A 24,440-nucleotide genomic window follows, 5' to 3' on the forward strand; every position below is an offset into this window, starting at 1 on the left:
ATGGTCTTTACCACTTACTTTGCTGATAAATATCCCTCGAGTTTTGTTCCCTTCAAAAAGAGAGGAATCCAATTTAAAAGCTCGCTCCGTATTTCCTGTAATCTTGAATAGTTTTTTGAAAGGGAACAGCAGTAGGTAGTGCATGACTCACCCAAAACAACATGCAACTATGAGCCCATATATTGCCTTAATAACATCATGTGAAATGCAAACTTGCCTCCGCGGAAGCAACTGGAAATTAAACGGGAGCTGACGAGACATGCGTAACTTTTGTATTTGAAGTCCAAACATTGTGTACCAATGTTACAACAGCTTGTAAATTCATCGTCAGAAAACATCACCGGTCACGTAAAGACATGAACGAGTAATCAGCGCAAAAATAATATTGCTTCTGTCTTGTATTTGTCTGCAAATTTGTTTGTCCCAGCTGCCCGCTGGGTTTAATTTCTGCTCTCTGTGGACCCCAATGTCCATCAATTTCTGATGATTAGCCTTAATAGATGTGCAGTTTGCTTTCTGACTGATGACCCAGGCTATTTGTTGACAAAGCCCTGATGCATTCTTTTATGAAATCCATTAAGTTGCAATAAGATGGTTTCCTTCCATGATGATTCCAAACCCACCCCAAAGGGACCAGACGGTACGTATTACCATGCAGCCCTAATGTTAAGAATCTCGATTTTAATTATTCACCTCTGTTGCTATTTGGTGCGATACGATGTATAAACCAGATCTGTGGCTGCACAAGGAAAATGAAAGTTTTGTGTGAACGAAAAAGTGAGAAAGTGAGCCAAATAACACAATGATTGCATGTATTGGATCAAAATGAATGTCTAAAAAACATTGTGACTACTTTGTTCACTCTCATGATTAACTAGCCTGTTTTCAATAGCCCTGGATAATGCTCGCTGCGGTAATAAATGATATGTGACAGGCTCCCACATTGCAAATTAAATGAAGTGGAAATATGTATTTCAAGGTGTGATAACACACCTCCATGAGCACATGGTACCATTATAGAAGCTCTGAAGCATCTCATTTCTCTTGCAGGTAACAGCAAGCACAGAGAGAACAAATTACACAAAGTGATAATAGGCTGACTATTAGGAGGGAGAGTTTGCTTACAGAACCCCGCGAGCGTTTCAGATATGGCAGATATGTAATGAGGTTCTGCTGAGAGACAATATCTGATGTTTCCAACAATTGAAATATAAACATGGGAGGTTCATAACATCTGTTTAGATAAAAGGTTTGGGCGTAAAGATGAAATGTTTAATGAAAGCTTTAAGAGGACACCCTTAATAAGGTGCATATAAATCAAATTGCTTCCATTCATCCATCCTGTAGACACTCCACACTGCATAGACATAAAGTGAGATCTCCTCTGATCTAATTTAATCTCTCTTTTTCATTATGAGTTGAGCAACAGACTGTTGTACGCTTTAGACCTAAAGCTGAAAACTGTACATCCTCTTTCTGCTTTAAAGTGGCTCTGTGGAACATCTGCACTGTGATGGAGGCCGGTTGTTAGTTTATGTTTGTGGACTCTGAGACGAGGCACTCGAGAATGGGAAAATCTGACCCGAGTCCTTCACAGAAAAAAAAACCCCCAAAAAACCAAAACACAGTCTAACAGCAGTAAACAACTAAAACGAATCATCCACAGCCTTGTATGGGCAACCGAGAGAGCCGGGGAAGGTCTCATTTTTCACGTCATGTTACAATCCACTCACATATGGCCAATAAAAAAGTGATTTATACATGTACATTGCTACAAATTGTTACATAGAGCCCATTTAAGTTTGCTAAATACACACTAAATGAGCATATTCACTAAAAATCTGCCATGGTAATATCAGCTGAAAGTAGCCCATTAAGAACAGTCTCACACTTGCTGTCATTGCACTGCATTGCCACATTTGCACTGTGGTGGAGGAGACAAATGTCCCAAATTTCCCTCTTTCACACTCTTATAATCCCATTGCTAGTTATTGCCTTCATTTGTCTCCCGTATTACCATTACTGGAGGTGATTGGCAGTCCCTTGAGATGCTTTTTGGCGGGCCCTCTCTTAACTTGAAATGTGTGAGCCAGGCGTGATGGAAGCGCCTCTTGGCACCACGTCGTACCTATCTTCTGATCATCTGTTATCTCTGACTGAACATATTGGATTATTGATTTGGAGAGGGAATGTGTTTTTGTGGGCGTTAAAAAGACCAACATTAGTCTGTAGAAAACTAACATGCTCATTGTAGCCCACTGGGAGCTGGTTAAACGCAAAATGCAGAGAGAAATCCTCCTGATTCTCTTGACGTTGGAGAAACTCCAGACAGGAGCTGTCCGTGGTTCTGAATCCAGCAAGTTCCTTTTTTTTAGCACAGAGAAAACACTAGTTTTAACATTGAATATGAACCCTATTACTGTGCACTTCTCTGATAGAGAATATTGTTATGTTTATTCCATGAAGTCATTACCCACAAAGCAGCTTGACCGCTGACAGTTCAGCCTGAGATTGTGGTGTGTCATAGTGGTAGCAGCTAATGTAGCCTCAAGCTGCCAGCCTCAAACAGGCTACGGAGGTTTGGTAAGATCACTATTATCTAACTACAACCCACAATTATTTTTATTTTCAGTCTTGTATTCTTTAAACCCAACTAACACTGATCACTTAATTAGATTATGTTAGACTCCATTTGGAGCCACAAAAGGCTTCATACATTTAATTTCCACATACCCCCGATTAGTTGTAAACAGACGTTAAAGGAGACGTAATATATTCATTTTCAGGTTTCTAATTTATATTTGCTTGTGATATTTGCCCTTGGCAAAAAAAGTCACATTTTTCGAAGCAATGTTGATATAATATATTCTAACTACTTGGCGTTAGTGCCAGAAAATATGGATTTAGGATTATTCAGAAAAATGCAGATTAAAAGAGACAATGTTAACGTCCAAATGCCAACATTTTTAAATATACCTCTTTTTTAAAGCGGACATATTATGCTCATTTTCAGGTTAATTTTATTTTGGGTTACAAGTAGAATAGCTTTAAATGCTTAAGTGCTCAAAAAAACCCCACATAAATTTGCACATACTGTCCAGTGTTGCAGCTCTGTAATCCCCCCTCTGTCTGTTTTAGCTCCTCCCCTCCTGAATACTGAGTCTTCTCAGATTGGTCAGCTCAGATACGCCTGAGCCAGCACCGCTCAACGTGTCTCCAGTCGGCTCTGTCGTAGTTTCAGCTTCCTGTGAGCTTCACTTCTACCTTGAATATAAGCATAAATTATGCAAGTGTGGGACATGGTGATGTCAAAAAGTCATGGAATTAAAGGCAGGACTACTGAGGAGGTGTCTCAGGCACTTTAGAAGCTCCCAATGGTGCAGACGATAGGCTTTTTAGCTTTCCAAACCTTTTACATGCACAATAACATATATAACAAACTGAAGGGAAAAAACATAAAAGCATACTAGGTCTCCTTTCATGTGTAAACAAACATGCAGTGAAGCCTCTTCATTTCCGTTTCTTAATTTCACATTATGCTCTTGTGTAACGAACTCATGGGTAATTTTCCCCACGCAGAGACTCATAAACTAAAGCTACCTTAAAAAACAAGAGGTGGTAGGATATTCAAGAAGAAAATCAGCTAGTCTAGCAGTAACAGTACAGTCTCCACCATCAGGGAGTAGGATTCATTTCTGGACTGTTACTCAACCTCTACTATTTATGGGCATTCCTTCCAACAAATGTGTGAAAGTACGTGTGTGAGCATGTGTGCACACGGAGGGGTTAAATAAGAAGAAAGCGGTATTATAGAGTAGGTAGCACTTTGATGGTTCCTCAGGAGGATCTATGAATTAGGACAGCCTGAAGATCAGCAGAAGGAGAAAGGGGGGGAGTCTGTCAACGGCAAGAAAGCAAAGCGAGAGTACGTGGCAATGAATTGTATTGATATTTTTCTCCGGCCTTTTATGTCTGTGTGCATGCGTGAAAGAGGGAAGAACAGAGAGATTGACCCGCGCCTCCAGCCTTCTCAGCTGCCAAGTCACATTAATTGTATATCAGCGACTCGCCTTTATTCCCGCAGCATATCCTGATGCTGCTTCAAGTGGCACCATGATCGTTTCAGCAAGGGCACCAAAAAAGACATCCAGCGGTGTCTATCTCTGGGCTTCATATGGTTTCAGCGCATCATAATGTCTGTACATACTTGAAATAAATGTGGCAATGTAACTTTTCAGTGGTTGTTGGTCAGATGCTGTGGTCAGTGGTGGTCAGTACTGTAGGTACAGTAAGCACTGCTTACTCAAATAACCCTCCTCAATTATGTTTCAGTCAAGCTGTACAGTAAATGTAAAAATGCATAAAATTCCTGCACACTAGAGTTTTTCCCCTAACTAGACACTGGATGATTGGAAGAGTTAATGTATATTCATGAAGTGGGAATAGGTTGAATCACTTTTATGTTATATCATCTCTGCCGCTGATTGATATAATCAGGCACAGAAATTGCTACTCATAATTGGAGATGGAGAATGACGAGACAAGAAAAAAAAAGGGTATTTAATTCTGCGACATTGTCTCCAAATATTCTTTTAAACAAAGCTTATTTTTCACTCCCAGATGGGCGAGTTTCAACATTGAGCTCCATTCTTCCTGCGTGTTCTCATGTTGACCTACCGTCATCTCACTGTGAGGATCAAACTGTGTCTGGCTGCCAAATTCTCCTCCTTCTTCCTCAACTGGACAGTTACCAGGCCCTACTTTCTCCTTTACACTCTTGCTCCGGCTATATTAGCTGATAACGTCATGTGGGTAAAACACTGGGGACCTGCTCCTACTGTCCCCAGCTGTCTATATGAATTAGTAACACACAGTGCCACTTATGCTAGCAGATCGCAGTCTCAGGCACGTGAACATCTGTGCACATCTGAGTACATCAGTGTGAGTCTGAGAGTCCTTGAACTTAGCGGGGAATTTGCCCGGAGGACTCTTGAAATAGTCAAACAGCCTGTAGGGGCGATCTCAGGTTTAACCTACAGGACGGAGCGACATGTTCTTTTGTTTGCTTGCCCTGACTGCTGCCATATGTCGGGGAAAAGTGGAGCGACAGTTGCTGTGTGCTCAGGTGAAGTGTTGAGCTTCTCCTGTTGACAAAGCCCCTCGTCATCCATCCACCACCTCTTCTAGACCGTCACTTCACCCCAGAGCTCTGCCTCGGTGTCTGCTCATCACTTCTTAAACGATCCCTTCCATCTCCGTTTCCTATTTTAGTTTCCATCTGTTTGTTTATCTCGCTCCCTCTTCCTCTCACCACACAGCCCCCTTTTTTTTTTCCTCCTGCAGGCAAACAGAAGCATTGCCAAGAACAGCTCTGTTGGCCTGCTTAGAATTTACATATGTAAATGAGAGCCAATGTTGCTCGTAAATCTGCAATTAAGCAAACAGCTGAAGCTTACAAACAACGTCGGTCCCCATTACTTTACCAATAATAGAGTTTCTTGTGCACTGATTTATATTGCCAACCCCATTACCTTCTTTCTCCTGCCTTAATGCAGTTGGTTGAAGATAATGTCCAGCGCCAGACGTGAGGTCTTTGATTAGTGGAGCGGCACGCTTCGTTCAGGAAGAAAAGAAGCCCCCGCACTCCAAATATATAGGAGCCCAACACAAGCTTGACTTACTTCTTATGCACTGCAGGTTAAAAGAGCTCATCAGCATGTGTTCATTAAAACACTGTAAATCTATTTACATACTGGGCTCTGTGAAGAAAATAGCAGTTAATGAGTTGTGGAGGTCAAAAGTCATGACTGAGATTGAGAATTTATAGCATCAAACATGATGTCGTGCATACCATTTAACCGTATGCAACCCAGATTCATACTGTATATTCTTCATGTGTGACAAAAATAATCTCATTACGTTGAGCCTTGAAATAACACACTGACACGCAAGGTTCCTGCAGCTAATGTGTGGCCAATTTTAGTCTCGGTTTGGTCAGACAGACAAAGTTTTTGTCTCTCAGCCATTTCCAGCCACGTTGCCAGGATAAAATGCTACAGGGAAAACAATTTTGCAAACCACATTTCTAGATGTCAACAGGCGAGACGGCTGCCAACCCGCAGACGCCAGATTGAAACTGCATTTCAGCATTTGTAGGCGTGACAACACTGGATATTTTTAAGACCTCAGGACAATTTCAAGCATGATATTGTGTCAGGACTTCTCCAGCCGTGTTTGTGTCGATCATAACAGGTAAATGATACGTTTCATTATATCTGTGGTCAGTGTGAGCCGGAGTGACTCAACCACATGGACCAGTAAACCACAACGATGAGCTGAAAGGCACTGAGGGCTGCAGGGAGCTACAGGTGGATCGAGCGGTACTGGTTTGCAGGGGGATCGACAGCACTAAATATTCTTTAACATTATTTCTGTGCCACAAAATGCTATGCCACAAATGCTCGTTTATGGAACGTGGACTTATTTTGTTGTTTACCTCTGAAACTAAAGGTTGTTTTGTTGAATATTGTTCTCTTTGGAGCAGATAATGAAATGTGTTAGCAATTATTAGCATCAACAAAATCCATTTCCTACACAGGTTGAATGCTAATAAAACATGAGGTAATTGTGGGGATTTATAGTCATTATAGTCATAGTCAAAGTTAGAACGTGTAGTGTTAACAGTACATGTTGCCAGGTTGACATGAAATCCTGGATATCTCACGGTGAACCCAACCCAGTTTCCAACTTGGATTTCCTTTTCCACACTTTTCCCATGTAGAAAGTCGGACACTCTGACTTTCAAACATCTTCTGGATGGGCGGTATCTTGTGCCATCTGGAGGGAGATAAGGAGGTCGGTCTTGTTACTGTATCCTGGTGGCCACGGCGGCATTCAGAACTTTATCTGCTGAGATTTGGGGTCAGTGTGACCCGCCCCATGTGTGAGAGGAGTGAAGGCTCTCCAATGTCACCTCCCCCCTGGATGTTCTTCAACAGAGGGAATCAGAGGAAGGATTCAAAGTGTGTTTGGTCTGAACTAGTCAATCCAGGTCATGCATTTTTGTCCTGATCTGTTTTTTTGCCTCTCACACATGTTTCTCTGGCACAAACTCACGCAAACGTTGAACACTATTTTGCCAAAAGAGATACGACTTATCATCTGCACCACATTGTAAAACCAAATGGACCGACTGCTTAAAAAACAAGCGAGAAAGCTGAGAGTAGCAATGGACTTGAATTGAATCAAAGGGTTTGTGTCCAAGTAAGACTTGTAAGAAAAGTTTATCCACGGTTTTACTCTTAGTAGGCGAGACAAGTATAAGAGTGTCCTCACAGGTCTCTCGAAGAAAGCGAGCAGACAGCCGGGATAGAGTGCTTACTCAGACCAAGAAAGCAAAGCAGTTTTCAGATCACTGCACTCTGCACAGGCTACCTGTCTATGTCAAAGGACTGCAAGGACTAAAACACTATCAGTGGTTCTTGTTTGTAAAGCACTCAATGATTTAGGGCCAAAATATACTTCTGTAACCTGCTTCTGTAATGCGAAAAACCACTTCTGGGGCAAGTTTGCACACTTTTGTGTGGATGCACAAAGAATATTTGGAGGCAGCTTTCAACCGCTTTAAAGCTACAACATCTTTATTAGATGTCTGAGGATTTTAGGGTCTGGAACTTTTATTGAAAGTGACAAGAGCGACTCAGTTGACTCAGTGCAACAGCAAGATAATTTACATCTAGACACCTTCTTGTTTTTTATGCTTTTTATTAAATTCTTTAATAATTCATCAATTTTCTTGTCTGTTTGGTGTCGCCCTCTTTTTCCGGCAGAGAGGTATGAAACGCGCGCTAATTCTGCTTTCTTCTCTTGTATTTGTTTCCTTCTTTTGTTCTGTTTTTTATTCTCCTTGTTTGCTGCGAAGCCCTTTGGATCAACTGGATTTTGGGTAAAGTGCTATATAAATAAAGTTGAGTTGAGTATAACACCTTGTTCAGCAATAGCTGCTCCATAACCTTGTCTGCCTGCTGATTCATATGGGCAGGTAACGTGGAATCAATTTGTAAAACAAACCACTTTTTTATTGAGAATATTTGCCTTTTGCACACTAAAATCTTCCTATTCGAGCAGCGTTAGCGAACAAAACAGTGAAGTGAAGTGAGTAAAAAGAGACCTTTGAGCTTTTTGAGTTGAGGGAAGGTGGGGAGTCAGGGGGATAATTCTCTGTTTCCCCCTCCACATACAAGCACATGATCCAATGTTAATATAAAAAATATTGACTGCGGACGCTTTTTATGCCTTACATGTAAAGTAATTAACCTTCCCTGTGTGTTTTGAAGGTGCAGTAGTAAACCCTACCTTGCCTTGTTGGCCGGGCTGAGGAGAAAAACGGGTTGTATGAAATGGCGGAATTGGTACATGATGACAAATTACACCAGAGGCTGCTGAGATGTTAAGTGTTACAGTCCCAGACCCTCTCTAATAGCGTGAAATGAGAACAGATCTGTTAAAGCCTCAAAGAACACAGAAATGGGATGGGATTGGCTTTACGCCGTCGTACATTACCTCCCTCGCATTGATAGGCCCTTTATGAGACTTAATTAAAAAGTCGATGGCATCTTTAATGGCCGCGGCGCTGGTTGTTTTTCTGTGTTTTTAAAAGGCTGGTTCCCTAATGAGCAGAGGCAGCCTCATTTGGGGGATAGAGGACAGAAAAATGTTTCGACCTGTGGCATGAGGTCATTATGCCCCAGCTGCGTCACGAAAACAGATAAGCCTGTTCTGTATGACTCCAGTGCTGCTTTCGGCTGCTGGTCAATGAGCAGAAAATCTGACCAAACAAGTGAAGCCCATTACAGACACACCACCAGTGAGGAGGTGACGTGGTTAAATTAAATGACAAATGGAGTGTCTATTGACAAAGAGCTGCTCATTTTGTTCTTCATGCCCTGACTTTTTGGCATTATGTCTGGTGTCCTTGTGTATCTTTTGAATTAGAAACAGGGTAATAGAGCAACATGTTTGAAATGGAGCCAAGCGTGTCCAAGCCTTGAAAGACAGCCAGCGTCCTTTGTGTCTCAGAAAGTACTTAAGTCGAAGATAATGACTGCAGTTTGAAAGACACAGACGAGAGCCTCATAGGGTAAATGTACTGAATCACATTTTACAACGATCTTAATGATTTCTCTTTGTATAACCAAAACCAAAAGTCTTTGTGTGTGACCATTTCTGCCAAGTGATAAGAATGTACATCCCAGAAAGTAAGGGTCAAGGGATGAGGTTGGGTGGACAGGTGGGTTGCGGGTCTCTGTGGACGAGGTTATCTTGACCCAATCCCTCGATGCTTTTTCTTTTCCGGCATTCTTTAATATCCTGTGATTGTCAGAGGAAACAGAAATACAACGTAGGCTGTGTAGTGTGAGAGCAGTACATAGTCGTCATCGCTTACCGTATCCAGACAACCTCATGTCTCATTCCTATGTCCAAAACATTATCCCAGGGAACATGGACAACAAACACAGCCATTGTACGCACTCACTGAGGTCAAGGTAGCCTGTAAGTGTGGCAAAATGTTAACTTTACTTTCTCTGCCATTCTTTTGTGACTAGATTGCTTAGCTTTAGCAATACACTGCCACTGAGTCAAAGAGAACCGTCTCTGGTGGAGTCTCACGGAAGATCCTGGTCATACGCAATGATTGCATTGGCAGACTGCATGAAGTTAGGCAGGTACATAGGTATACAAGCAGGTTAGCAGTCTGAACGTTTCAGTCAATCTGAATGAAATGATTTGAGGGGCTTATTAGAGCTCTGCAACAGCCACCTTCACCAGATTCTTTCTTTTAATTTATTGATTGCTGTCGCGACATTACTAGATTTTCTACAAATAAAACCAAAAATGTTTAACTTCACAGCCCTCGCTTTAATGTGCAGTTGTGTCTTCACATACAGTGTTTCACACACGCTCACCCTGAAAGCCTTTCAGCTTCTATTCAACCCTTTACTATGCAAATGCTCTATTTCACTGCTGGAGGGGAATTAGCTTTTTGAGTCAGTCAAAATGAGCTGCATAGCTCAGCTTCTGACGGCCTGAAAAAAAAAAACAAGCATCTTTAATTTCTGTTATGTGTCTCACACGTTTCATATTGTGGTTGTTAATTAAGATATTAATAATTTGGTTCACTGAGGCAAACTGTGCTCCGAGCAAGGATGCACTACTTCCAACGTAACACTTTGCCGGATACAGAGCAACACGTCTGCGAGTGTGCAACTTTCCAGTGCGGCTTTCATGTTGTACACAAAAACATAGTTAACCCTCTCTACAACCAGCTTTGGTCCCACCTACAGAAGCAGAAGTGGTGGAAATAAAGAAAAACATACCCCGTCCATAAAACAAAGCGGGGAGATCTCGAGTCAAACCAGGCAGATGCAGTTAACTCTCTTTTTCATAAGCTGTCAACTCCCACGAGGCTTCAGTCGCTGCCTGCCATTGTTAAAAATATTTCCCCACCTTGATAGTTTAATGTATTTCCAGCCTGTTCGAGCCTGACATTAGCGAGGGACCAAATGCCAACAGCTTTTCTTTCTCTGTCTCTGTCTGGCTCCTCGTTTAGAACACTGAGTCTGTCTTCCAAAGGATGCCTCTAATTGGAGGAGAAAAGGCTTCTTTCTGACAGAGCTGGAGATTTCAAATAAAGCCCATTTGCCAATGTAAGGAGTCATTAAACATGTCATTAAATCCAGCTTCTTTGATATAAGTAGATGAAGCTCTGGATCCCATTTGCTCTTCGGAAAAGGATGATGGAATTTAAACTAGTCTCATGGCAGTAAGAGACTCATGCTTGACCCGCCACACACACACACATAACTCGACACACTCCGCTCGTACACAATACGTGGGCGTACATTGTGCGCTCAAATGAGGCCTCTTAAAGTCTATCATTTTCATACAGGAGGGCACCACATCATCCCATTACTGAAGGAGGAGAGTATGACATTCAGCCGCCAAAAGACGAGTCCTTGATGTTCTCAGACTGGTCACGCTCCTTTGTCTGACTTGCTCTCCTTTGTTTCACTGTTGCAGTTGATGTTTTTTTTTATTTTTTATTTTTTATTTTCTTTACTCAGCGGTCTGATTTGGCCTGCAGCGAGCGGCTGGTAAGTCCCAGTGGAGATGTCGGCCTAAACAGCCGGGTCTGAAGTGATTATGTGAGTGCAGTGTGAGAGATTCCTTTAGGGCCTGTGGGAAGCCTGCACATTCTTTGTTGACAGTAGCAATGAGAGCGAGAGAGTGAGGGAGAGCAAGGTGGAAGGGAGGGAGATGATCTAAACAGACAGAAAATTGCTGGAGTCTGGGAGATTAAAGGTACGCGCAGATATAAAATCCCCCTTTTTTGCAGCTATTAGGTCGTCCTTTATTTGTTCATCCACACATCCAATTAGCACGAGCTTCATACTCACGGAGCAGCCAGATACATCTTCTAACACTGTCAAATGGAGTTCAGGTAGCCTCCCCTTATGTATCTTATAACTCTGTTATCCTGCGTTTGTGCAGCCTCCCTGTGTAATGTATTACACTTTAACAGCGATTCCAGCATTGGACAGGAGATAACGAAAGCCCACTTTTCTTCTGAGATTCCCCTCGACACATTTTCACTTTGCATATTGAAAACGTGCCTCATGCAAACACCGCATCCAGTAATTAAGCACAAAGAACCCTTCATAAGTCTCTATAACAATTAATTATTCACATTCATATCAGCTCACTGTCTTTCTAAGTAAAGCCAAGCAATCAAATTGAAAGCTTCCCTTTTTTCTCTCTCTCTCTCTTCACAGCCATTGGCCTGTTTACTCTAAAAGCATGTCCTTCAAGCATCTCCTTCTCAGAATCGCGGCGCTAAGCTGTAGAATAGCAAGCTGCCGTTTATCGCTGCCTCGCAGACAAATCCACTCTAAATGGCCGGTGATTTTCACTCATTGGCTCAATAATCCATTTGAGAATTAACTCAGGGACTCAGACGCATTGTTGAGGTTGTTTTTTTCTTTCTTTTTCTTTTCGTTTTTTGCTCCGTTTGAACAGATTCCTCTGAATACCCATGTCAACTTGAAGGAGACTTGTTTAAACTGCACGGGAAATGGAAATGAATGCACACAAACAGGCATTTCATATCAGTGAAGTGCTACTCTGTGTGCAGTGCCCGCAAGTTTAACTACTCATACAGATTCATGTTTTCAGATGTCCTTGTTGGATGCAGGGCCAGACTTTGTGAGGCAGACCTGGGTCACACATGGATGAATCTCCCTCCAGTTGTTTGTCCTCATTTAATCCTTTTCTCTGTTCATGGATTCATGCAAAAACCTGGCTCACGCGGCAATCGACATCTTTTACATTTTTTTCTCCTCATGTCTTCTTCCGCCACCTTGCTCCTTTACCCCAGAGCCTCCACTGTCCACCCCTCCTGCTGTCCCTCCTCCCATAGTGCACTTTGGTAATTGAGTGAGAGCTGTGGCCCTTGAGTCCTTGTGTAATCCACACTTTATAAGCACTCTAATTGAAGTGCAAATTCAATACTCCCTCATCAGCCTTTTACTGGCTGTGCCTTTTCCTGCACCCCTTAGGTAATTACAAGGAGACTGGCAGTTCAATCATTTTGTGGAAAATAATGTAACAAAAACATAGCTGCATACACCAAACCATTTGACTGTGGCTGTGTCGTGAGGGCGATAGCCATGTTACTGGAGGTGAAATATTGGAAGAGAGAAAACACCTCCCTCCCTGTCACCAGAAAGCTAATGCGCCAAAAACCTGTGTGAAGAAGAAATTTAGGGGACCTTATCTGAACAGAACATGTGAACATGCCACATTGACATTTCCCTCCTTTTGATTTGATTTGCCTGTAGACATGTGCACAAATGGATGCAGGCACAATGGCGAGCATGTGCACTCTGTGCATGCACACTCATCTTTTGTATGGTGCACATGTGCATGTAGACAAACATGAAGGCAAGTGCAGACGCACAAACACATATAATTGGTATGTATTGGTTTGCCTATATTACTGTGCGTGTCTGTGTGTGTCTGTGTGTGGGAGTGCGGTTTGCAGCTTTAATTAAACTTCCTCTATTTTCTCTCAGCTTGTCCCCATAGGGCCGTGTCTTCTTCCCGACCACATGCTTATTTATTTATAATTGCATTAAACTCCGGAGCTGAGCCACAGCTGAACGCGATGCCAGACCTGTGGAGTAAGCTGGGATTGTCACACAGTAATACAATTTCATGTACTGCAACATCCCACCAGCTGGGAAAATTCCACATTATGAATCATGTTGCGCCGCACTGTACATTAAACAACAACAGGCTGAATAAAGTTTGGGTTCTCATTCCCAACACGTGCACGGCAATACAGCACGTCAGCACAGATATATATAATTCAAAATCGCGGGGCCTTGTACTGTTTCACACAACAAAGGAGCAAATTCCACCTGTGAAAAGTTCTGATGAATATCCTCCCTGCAGCACTGCGTTCCTCAGGAGACCAAACATTCCTGAGAAGAAAACAATCCAGGTGTCATAACAACTTTACTCTTCTTCCCTTTATTCGATTGCCAGGTTCCTCTACATTTTTTTTGTTTATCTTTCTAATTTGCTTTTCCTTAAGCTAAATATCCCACCAGACAACCTTTTGGATGAGCATCACAGCAGATTCATTGCACATCCCAAGTGCTTTTGTTGAAGTTGGATGAATGTGATCTAAATCTTCAAAAGAGAAAATCATATTACGATATTCTTGTAACATTGTGATTGCGCCAAGATACCCTACATGGGCAGCCACCCACATGTGGTGACTTACGACTGCCTACTTAGATCTGCAACATAAACAAGACTGCGCACCATTCTTTTCACAACCGATTTAAATGCTGGCGTCAAGATCCTAATCATATTATAGCGCGTCTTGAAGCTGTAAACCTTGACAAAGACATTACACCATTACTTACGTTTTGCATTATTCTCTGTACATTTTTAATTGCTTGTTGCATTATCTCCTGTAAATTCACGTGTCTGGCTTGCGCTGATGCGATGACCCACTTGCCTGAGGGCAATAACGTCAACAAGCACATGTATGGCAACATTCTCTGCATGTAATATGGTTTGGCAGAAAAAAAATCAGAAAAGTATGCCTTTATTGACAGTAACAGTGGGAATAAAGTGAAGCAATCACTGGTGACAAACAAATAAAATCTATCTGTGTGCGCCTGGAGATGTACGATAAATCACCAAGCACCCAATTTCAAAAGGATAATGGGTACAGCATGCTGCAATAAAGACAGACTTACTTTGACTTCTGGTTATGTCTCCAGCATTGTTGATGGGCTACATTTTGTTCTTCACATATATAAGCAGAAATAGACAACTTTTTCAAATTCCCCCATCCTAGCATTTTCCTTCGGTATTACTGTCCCAGATAGCAACATTTTACCGGACACCCTCATTTGGCCCACACACCTCTGGTGGTCCACTCCTGTTTGCGAGCCCTCTTGGATGCCCCTATGGTATAGATAAAACATGATAAGTGGCCTCTGGGTGGCCTTCCGCTGGGTTTTCTGGCTCGGCTGGCTCGGCTGGCTCAGTTGTTGAGGTCTGAGAGGTCAGGTGTAGGCAGCCTTATAACTTTACAGAGAATGTCCTGGATTTACAGATGACATGGACTCTTCCTGCCATCTGGCATTTTGTAGAAAATAGAGTCAGTTAAAGTCTGGTACAGTGTGTTTGTTGTGACTAGTTCTTTTGTTTAAACATACGAGGAACATTTGAGGCAAATACTGTTGTCTTTTTCGTTATTACAGGATGTTTTTATTTGCTTATAATGCTTATTGCGATATCTTCTCCTTCTTTTTCACTGCTGTTTGTTTGTTTCACTGTTCAAATAAAATAACTAAATACAAATAAAAAAAGGAGAATCTTCATTTATCACATATAATCATGTAAAGTGCAACATAGCTGCATTTAAGTGAGGCTGTCTGCATTCAACCAATCCCTGAGTAGCAGTGGGCAACCAACAGGTGCCCAGGGAGAGTCCAGATCTAAACCACTGTCTTGGTCAAGGGCACTGATCAAAATATTAATCTAACATACATGTTTTTGACACATGCAAACTCCAGACACAAATTTTTGGAAGCACTTTGTTTTCTAAATATCTGAAAACAGAACTATTATAGATCCTATTTTAGGGAAAACTTGTCAAATTCTGACGCTTTGGGATGGCAGCTCACCCGACCAACAATCCCAATGCGTCAATATTTGACAAGTTGGGAATGAGACTCAAAAATCAAATTTCCTTACAAATAGCACCTTTAATTAGGCGCGTAAATTACATACATGCACACTTCAGCAGGTTTAGCATAATTTCTTCTTTTTCCTGTGTATATTTTTTCAACCGATCCTGTTTGATCCACATCTTTGGAAGTGGTGAAATGTAACGAGTACATTTTCTCTTTACGTGAGTATTTTCATTTTTTTGCAGACTTCTACTAAAATACATTTCAAAGAAAAAATATTGTACAAATTTGCTTTTACTCACTACATTACATATTGTTACTTGCCACTTTTCTGATTAATATTCTTCAATTAAATCAACAGAAAAATAAAATATGATGCATTGCTCCAGGCTAAACCTCAACCAGCAACAAGAATGCACCAAACACAATGTAGCATAAATAATAAAAATACATGACAGAATCGCTCAGGCAGGGGCCATTCTGCTGCATAATGAGTCAGTCTTTCCTCAACTGCTTTCTGGTCTATTTCTCTATTTCTTGTAATAAATGTCCCTCCAGGGCGATCGATAAAGCTTCATCTCATCATATCTTAATACTCTTTAATGCGAGCAATTATGAAGTTTAATTAATCAAAGTTTGGGGCTGTAGTGACGTTAAGAGTTCAATGACAGTGCAGTTAAATTAAGAACTCCATTCTTCCTCTTCTGTGTCCAAAACCAAAACAATCCCAGCATGGCCGCGCGCTCATTGGACGCCTGCACACGTCACATTCGAACCCGGAAGTGCGGTGACAGCTCTTGTCAAAAAAATCATCATCCCTTTCTTGCAACAACGAAACAAAGGTGAGTTTAAAGCTTTATAACCGGTTCATCCCACAGTTATCACCTGTACCTTATTAAATTGTGCCAGTATAACGTCCGTCTGGGCTTCTTTCAGCGCTGGCAGCACTTTTAGAGGAGGGCAATGTTAGCCGCTAGCTGGCTAATGTTAGCAGTTCTGTAACGGCTCAGGTTTCTTATTGTCGAGATGTCGACATGCGGGGAGGACTTTTCTGCTGCTTTTTGTCATCTCCTGTGACATACCGAAGTCTGTCGACTGGTTGTATTTCCATGAAAAATATTTGAGAAGAGAGAGGCATGCAAAATAATGAGCTTACTATAAGAACGCACGGGATGCCGTATCCTCCGACTCAGCCTGACTATCCTGCCAAATAGTGAGCAAAGCTTTCCCCCTCTGTTGCGTCTCCATGCGCAGTGCAGGACAGCTGCAGATAGCAACCATCGGAGCACAGCGACTGAAGAGTCCAGCAGAAACTCTGCAATGCAGAGTGAGGTCCTAACTTACCTCCGCAAGATGGATGAAAATTAAATAGTCAACGTAAAAGAGGTTTTAAACAACAGAGAAGAAGAGTGATGCACGTTTATTCATGTAGAGAAACACGTGAAAGAGCATTTAAGTCGTCATAAAACTTAAGGCTACAGTACATCATCACTTACCACAGAAGAAGTTAATAGGCATGCACCAATCCAGCCTTTTTCTCTCCTAATGGATCTAATGACATAACTACATATAAAATCAGTTTGCGTCAGTGTCTCCGTTATTATTGAAGTAGTGAAGTAACAGGGTTTAACCATTAAAGGTAATAGTTGTGCTGTCATGATACTGAGATTTCAAACTTTTATAAAATACCTTGAAAGATATTGGTATTTGATACTGTTTTTAATAATGCCATGGGGAAAAAATGACGTTAAAGGTATAAACACCCTTTTTTTATTAAAAGTTGAATATACAAGGCTATACAATGATACATTGATGGCTTTTCAGTCGCGTTGTCCCACAGCATTTCTTCTCAGCTGTGCTGTAAGCATGTGCAGGAAGGTGTGTGGGAGTTCAGAAACGCTCTGAATGGAAGCCTTGCTTAATTCGTAACAATTTCAATGGTGAAAATATTTGAATTTCGAAGACAACTCGCTGGTTTGTTAAGCATTGTTCTCATTTTACTATTATCCCATATGTTGCACAGATTCTTTGCGCAGCTGCTTGATGGAGAGTTTGTGAACATATTGAAGTTTTATTGGGCTGCAGTTCCATCTGCAGTGTAAAATTACCACCCTTACTAAGTTCTCAGGCCTCTGCGCTCTTTATTCTTGCCGTTCAAAGATTTATTGTAGTCTTCATACAAACAGTTTTGTGCTTCAACTTTGTCATCACTCAGTCACTTATGTCACAATAGACTGTAGTCCAACAAAATCGGTCTGCACTCAGCACTGTGAAGTATTGAGCGGTGAGATGCAGTTGCGTTCACCTTCGCATATAACATTCAGTGATCATAACAAATAAATCTATACTGATGTTGAAAATCAGAAAAAAGACTACAGCACAGTAAAATACAAGAGGCCTTATCACAGCAGCCATGACATGGCATAGGGGGGATACCACAGGAGTAATGATGATAATATTAATGAGGACAATACTTGACATTGATTTCCTAGTTTCAGGGTCTTGCTGCTGTGTAGGCTGACTCACTGTGGGGGTAGACAATAAGGGAAATTTGCCACTGGCCCTCTGGGGCTTTTGAAGATCACTGGCCCCACCATTCTAACCACTGGCCCAGGACAATGTCAACATATCCCAGCCAATTCCTGCGGTCTAGCCATCAAGGCTGGAACTTTCTACGATACCAATACTAGTAAATTTCCATGTTTCTCGATACTTATTCAATACTATGATTTAAGAAAAAAGAAGAAAGGCTACTTTATTTAATAAATAAATGAATAACTGTTTCACATCAAACTTGTATATAAGCTCCACTGTGAAGTAAAAACAATGAAAAAAAACAATGAAGTAAAAACAGAGTTAAAATGGTAAATATGCCTCAACACTAACAGAAAGTCATGTAGTCATTACTTTTATCTTCCAGTAGTTCAATGATAGAACTGTTGTTCTCATTCATTCACTTTTAGGCTGCTTCCACAGACTGATGCAAATCCAACTCATTGTTTCATTTTTCAGCTCTGTTTTGTGTTTACACACGTTTGTTTTTTCTCTGCTCCAAACCATGGGATGTATTATGGTCTAAACGCGCACCACCACTGTGGCGCACACCGAGCAGCTGGAGCGGCTCGAGGATCGGCCGCGTTCACATAAACGGACCGCGAGCTCGACTGTAGCCACACCGGTTCTAGTGACAACCTTCAATCAGCAGCAGTGAGCGAGCGGCACGCGTTCCGCAGGAGTGAGCGAGCTGTGCACACTGCAGTTGCTTGCAGGTGGTGTGCTGATGTCCCAGGGCACAGCGCTCGCTGCGCACAGAAAGTAGATGTCTCTTGTCTTTGAACGGGTCGGGATCAAGTAACACTATTAGCGGTAATTAGCTACCGAGACGATTTCACAGAAATCATTTCAAACTACAGGGAATTAACGTGAAATTAGATTTATTAAATTTTTTACTTGTTATCTTTCTTCAAGGCATCATTTTTCACTGGCCCCACCGGGCCAGTGCTTGGAGCATTCTGGTGGCCCTGACAGTTTTAAAAGTACATCCGGGCCACCGGGCCATTTATATTGTCGACCCCTGCACTGATATCCCTTTCCGCGAACATGGAACCAGTTCTGTTCTGGTTTGCACACTTCATTTTGAGCTTTTCAGCGCTTTTCAACAAAGAATACATTTGTTCAGAACTTCCCAAAGTAGGGAGACAATTGCTACTGGAACCAAAAAATAGCAGGTTTTCCTCGACCTGACGTGTGAACCAAGTGGGTGTGCCATATTATACAGGTTGTTGTTCATTTGTGCAACGCCCTCCGTTGATCATAATGTTACTGCTCAAAACTGGTAGGAACGTGGGCTGGTCTTTACATAACACCAGGATTTTAAGAATTTGACTAGAACCAAACCAGAACTAATTTGATAGAAAATAGACTGGATAGATGTTGAGCCATCGTTAAAAGTATTAATTACACCTGTGCCTTTTTCTGCTGTGACAAGTCAGAGTGTCGGCTGTGAAAAAGGCTTAGACAGAACATGAAAGTCATATAAGTAGCACATATACAGACATGTAGTTACCTACAGTATATCATTATCTTGCACTTGATTATTGAATAGGAGCTGTAGTATATGCTTCCGTGTATTTAAGTGTATATGTTTTCTTTTCAATATAGCTGATTGTCTTTTTATTATGAGCAGTCCCAGGTCCCAACTGAGCTGCAATGTAGTATTTTTATCTCTGCGAGGAAATGTTTTTCAAAAGTCATCTCAAAGCCATAAAAAAATAATTCAGCCGCAGCATGTCAAGCATTGCATTTTAATAATTATTACCAGAATTTATTATTCCATTTAGTTTTACTCTTGGGCTATTTGATTTTCTAAAGAACAAGTGACTTGGTTTTAAAATAGCTCAAACGATTCTCAGTTTTTAGTGGGAAACATCAAATCAATTCTTATTCTGAGGGAGACACTGTGCTCCTTATGTAAACTATCCAGTGGACATCTGGCGGTTTAGAGTTGGTGGCAAAGCTGTATTGCAATTCACAAACCCTGATTGGTTGAATTAATAAACACAAATGACGTTTTCTGGAAAGGGAAAACCTATTTGGGCGAAAGACCCAAATAAATTCTATATAAGAGGAACACAGATATGCTTCCTGTTAACAAGATCAGTTTGGAGGGGACAGACCAGATGCTCAGTTTCATATTGCTGAGCTGTACGCATCAAAATCAGTTATTAGACAGGTGGCCTTTCCTAAGACTTCCACCTGGCAGCTGGCAGACAGACACACTTTTTCTTTTGTTTATAGGAGTGTGTGTGTTGGCGTCTTGCGTCTGTGTGTGTGTGGAGTGGAATGAGACCACTTGTCTTGATTTAGAAGTGCTTTTCTCGCCTGGCTGCTTGTATTCTTCTTAAACACTAGTCAGATTTAAAGTCTCACACTGATGTGTGTCGAGCTCTCCCTCTAGTCGACTGTGTCCGTTCAGCTCGGTGCTGTATATTAAACTATTCAACCACTCTGTCAGATGTTCTTTACACGCAAGTGCCCGGCTGCCCAGAGCCCCCCTCTTCATACACTACAAGATGCAGCTATTTGGTTTATTTACGAGAGGTGCTTCTGTAACTGCTGGGAATAGGCCAAGAGCCAATCGAAACACACGGTGGAGACCAAACTAATAGAATCTGACAGGAATGGAGTCATAGAGGCCGCTCAGGCATCGTAAAGCTGTCGCCGTTTAAGCCCCTAAATTTGTCGCTATTACCTGCTTGCCTCTCCCTTTACGTGGCCAAAGAGTTGGGGGGAAAAAAAGTGCAGCCAGGCAGGCTCCTGAGTTGGAGCAGGTGTTGTTACTCATCTTTTCCTATTTCAACAACCTCATGTGAATTTGTTGGTGTGTAAATATTCGCACACACGCTCCCACATTTACATAATGCATGGACAGTGAATTAGAGTACAGAATGTATGGATAAATTATAGACCATCTGCTTTAGTGGTATCAAGTTAACAGTTAGTCTCTGCTCTGCACCACTTCTCAGGGTGACACTGCTACACCTAGCTTGCCATCAGTTACGCTGATAATTTATCATATATATACATATATATATAAAAACATATCTAATTTTTACAACTCATTTTTCACAGCATTGATACTCCAGTACTAGCTCCAGAAGTAAATGTACTTAAATGTTGCTGTTCTTGACACACAGTACATGAGCACATTTTATGTGGTGGCCCTCAATGTGGTGGCAATATTAGAAAGTCAGAAATGCCAATATTTGACAACAATATTGCAAATATATTGTGGTAATTGGTCATTTAGATTATCTGCTTTTTATCAGCTACAATTAATAATAGCCAATAAAGAGTGACGATAATAAGAAGTCAAATCGCTTTCATTATTTCACGAGGGTGGCATCGAGACACTCGTACTGTGGGTGGCAGTATGCGCCAAGTTTGCGTTCAAGCATAAAACACAGAGAAGAAGAAGTTGTTGTTCTCTTTACGTCAAAATGTGGGTAACCTGGGTAAAGCCACGCAACGTTGACTACAGTGCCAAACATGTCGCCAAGGTTGAAACTTTTTAGTGCTACATTTCAATCTTTGCTTACTACACTCTAGCCTTTCTGTGCAAAAACTACAGGTTAGTAACTTTTTTTAGAACAAAACGATTATCTGTTATCTCGTCGGTATTTGCTGGTTCAGCCAAAAGAAATCCATATCAATATCTAGTCCCTATGAGCCATGTTCTTCATGTTCTTCTGTTTACTCTGACATTCAGATTCCTATCCATTCTTTTATTGTTCTCTGTAGAGGAAATTAGTTTTCACAGTCTGTACACAGAAAAGACATCCAGAACAAGGTATATACAAAAGACAAACTGGATCATTACAAACAACACAAGCCTTTTAAAAAACACAAAACCCCTTGGTAAATGCTACAGCAGTTTGTGCATCAAATACTAGTTAGAATAAAGTAACTGAAAATCATACATGTGTCAGAAATCTATTGTAGAATCGCTAATGAATGGAGGTCAACAGATTATTTTTCTAAACTAATAATAAGCTTGATTAAGAGAGTATATGTAAATTTCCCTAGGCTTGTATTTGTCACTCTGGCCAGTCTGTTTCTTGAGCTGTGCTGATGGATCTGATCCAGAAAGTGTTGGCTGATGCCATCACAGCCTCCAGCTTTGCCATTTCAGTTTTTGGCTTCATGAGGAACTTTTACAAGTTCACAAATCGGACCAGATAGGGAAAAAAAAATCTATGTGCGACTTTTGTTTTAAGCTGATTTGCACTTTAAGGGTCAAATCTCGTATTAGCATATGTCATATGTGAACTACTCATTCTACTGGCACCCACTGTCAGCTTAATGCTTATTTAATTGGCTTGAAAACAGGAGTAGTCAAGTTCTTAAGTGCTGACAGTTTCTGATGTAAAATGTGAGTTTTAACTGCAGCTAATGTGGGCTGAATGTATTCTGAGTGCAGAAATATGGAGGAAAGTGATCTGCATATTGTATTACAGTGTGGTGAGAATGTTGCTAAGCACTGATTTTTCATCCTCTAATGCTCCTTCCAAGAATCAGCCTGTGTGCCGGCCTACTAAGACATAATTGATATAGGCAGAGGCCCACTCAAAAATGTCTCTTATTGGGCCTTTTATAGATGCAGCATGAGAAGAAGCTCATTTCTCACATTGCGGATCGCTTGTGAGGGAAGGCAACAAGTATTGAATTAGTTTGCATGAGAGGAGGGAAATTGAAATATGGATTGGGGTCGCAAATGCCTGCCAGTGCTATTGGCTGTTTCGGATATGGAGGATGAAATGTATTTTCTGTGTGTATGTGTGTGTCAGCATGTGACTGATGCAGACAGTGCTGGCATTGAATGGTTTTCCACCTTTCCTATTTTCCAATAACAACTTGGGAGCAGGAGTGACACAGATGAAGTGAATGTTTTAAGAGGGAAAGTAATCTTAAAGACAAGCCAAGCCATTCCTCACTCTAATACGCAGCCTCATCTTCTGCTTCTCCTACATCACTGCCTCTGTCATGGAGCCAGACACGAGCCAGCTCTCTTCTAGCCATCTGCCATTTAGATGTATTTAAATCATGCATGCATGCTGAGTTTGGACCTGTGGTTTGAACTGGTCAGGTCCCTGGTCTATGCCAGACTGCTCAGCACAACTCGTGACCCGGGGAAGCCATCTGAATATGAATTAATGACAACACAGTTGGTTAAAAGTGTCACTGCCCAAAAGTCAGATCCAATTTTGCTGATATTATCTGGCATTTGAGCGTGGAAAACGGTGACCCGCCCTAATGGTTTGATTACCAGTTCCAGCTCTGTCACGGCTGAATTATTATTTGATTTGGCATTTGAAAAGGATATAATTTTTTGGTAAAATGTTGAAGGCAGATGGAATAATGTATTATACCTAGAAGTCAAGAGAGGCCCAGTCTGACAAGTGGTGAGGGCATTGAGGAAAACTGCAGTGGGTCCAGGAAAGAGTTTAGATAACATGAAACTGGCAATTTGACTAAAAAAAAAAAAAAAAAAGAGAGATCCTTTGTGGCAAAAAAAATGACATACTGCGCATTTAAATTATATACAAGTAATGCAGCTCTAACTGGCCTGAATATTCAACTTTTTGGATATTTGTTTGTTGGATAGGTAGTCTGTCAATAAAGACGAACAGCAAAAAAGAGGTGAGTTGTGCTTTTTTGGGCGACTTTATGAAACACTGTATTAGTGCTGACGAAGAAAGTCCACAAAGCAGACAAATGAGAGAGAAAGGGAAAGACATGGGGCATGGCAAGCCAGTCGATGCGTGTGCAATAAAGAGACCAGAGGTGGAAAGAGAACTGATAGGGAAAGCAAGCTGAGTAGATTGCAGTATTTCATGAGCAACGCTAAAAACTCTCAGCTGAGAAGCTACGAATATCTACTGTTAGGTATTCACCACTCCATAACCCAAAGAATGATATTCAGAACAGCCATACTGAAACCAGGTTAAAAGAAAGAACAATCAATTTAAAGAACAGTGACATGTCTCTGAAAATATTGCTATGTAGCTGCAATCTTCATTTGCATCAGAAAAAAGCTCCTTTGTTAGATTTGAATATCTGACAGGTATTTGAAGAACTACAGTAAAAGGCATAGTTTTTATGATTCATGATGCCAATGGATGAAACTTCTCTCAAGAAGGACCTTGACCCAAACCAATTGAAATAAAGCAATGAGAAGCCACTTGTGAGGGATTTGAACTGTCTAAGATGATCAAGTTCACAGGTAAGGACCACTCCAACAGAGAACACTCCCGAGAGTGGGAAAGGAGTTGCGTGGCGGACTTGAAAAGTGGAAAAGAAAGAGGACAGGGGGAGGTGGGGGGAGAGTAAGAATTGTGGCTGTGAAATCAATAGTTCATACTGTTCTGAAATTGAAGGCTTTTTTTTTTTTTTGTCAGAAACCGTGTGTAGAAGGTGGAATATGAAATAGCTGTGGTAGAGGCCCCTGATGTAAGCAGCAGTATTGATTTTACAGAGACATGGTGCAATTATGGTGCCACAGGTTTTGTCTGTGCCCTTTAAAGGACCAGACCGACTCTGGTGGGGCAAAAATTTTGGGCATTGCTTGACTTTGTCTCATTTCTTCCTCCCATGGTGGCCGGCTGTTTC

General features: G+C 41.4%; 1 protein-coding gene across 3 annotated transcripts in view; it reads left to right on the plus strand.

Moving 5' to 3' along the window:
- The first annotated feature begins 15,984 nt into the window (after positions 1–15,984).
- Positions 15,985–24,440, plus strand: part of spop (speckle type BTB/POZ protein) — an 88,788-nt gene continuing 80,332 nt past the window's right edge. For all 3 annotated transcript variants that reach the window (XM_030406375.1, XM_030406372.1, XM_030406374.1), the window contains exon 1: positions 15,985–16,114. The gene's annotated coding sequence lies outside the window, so the exon portion shown is untranslated. The remainder of the gene's footprint in view (positions 16,115–24,440) is intronic.

This window comes from Sparus aurata, chromosome 23 (genome assembly GCF_900880675.1).
Source record: "Sparus aurata chromosome 23, fSpaAur1.1, whole genome shotgun sequence".
Taxonomy (NCBI): Eukaryota; Metazoa; Chordata; class Actinopteri; order Spariformes; family Sparidae; genus Sparus; species Sparus aurata.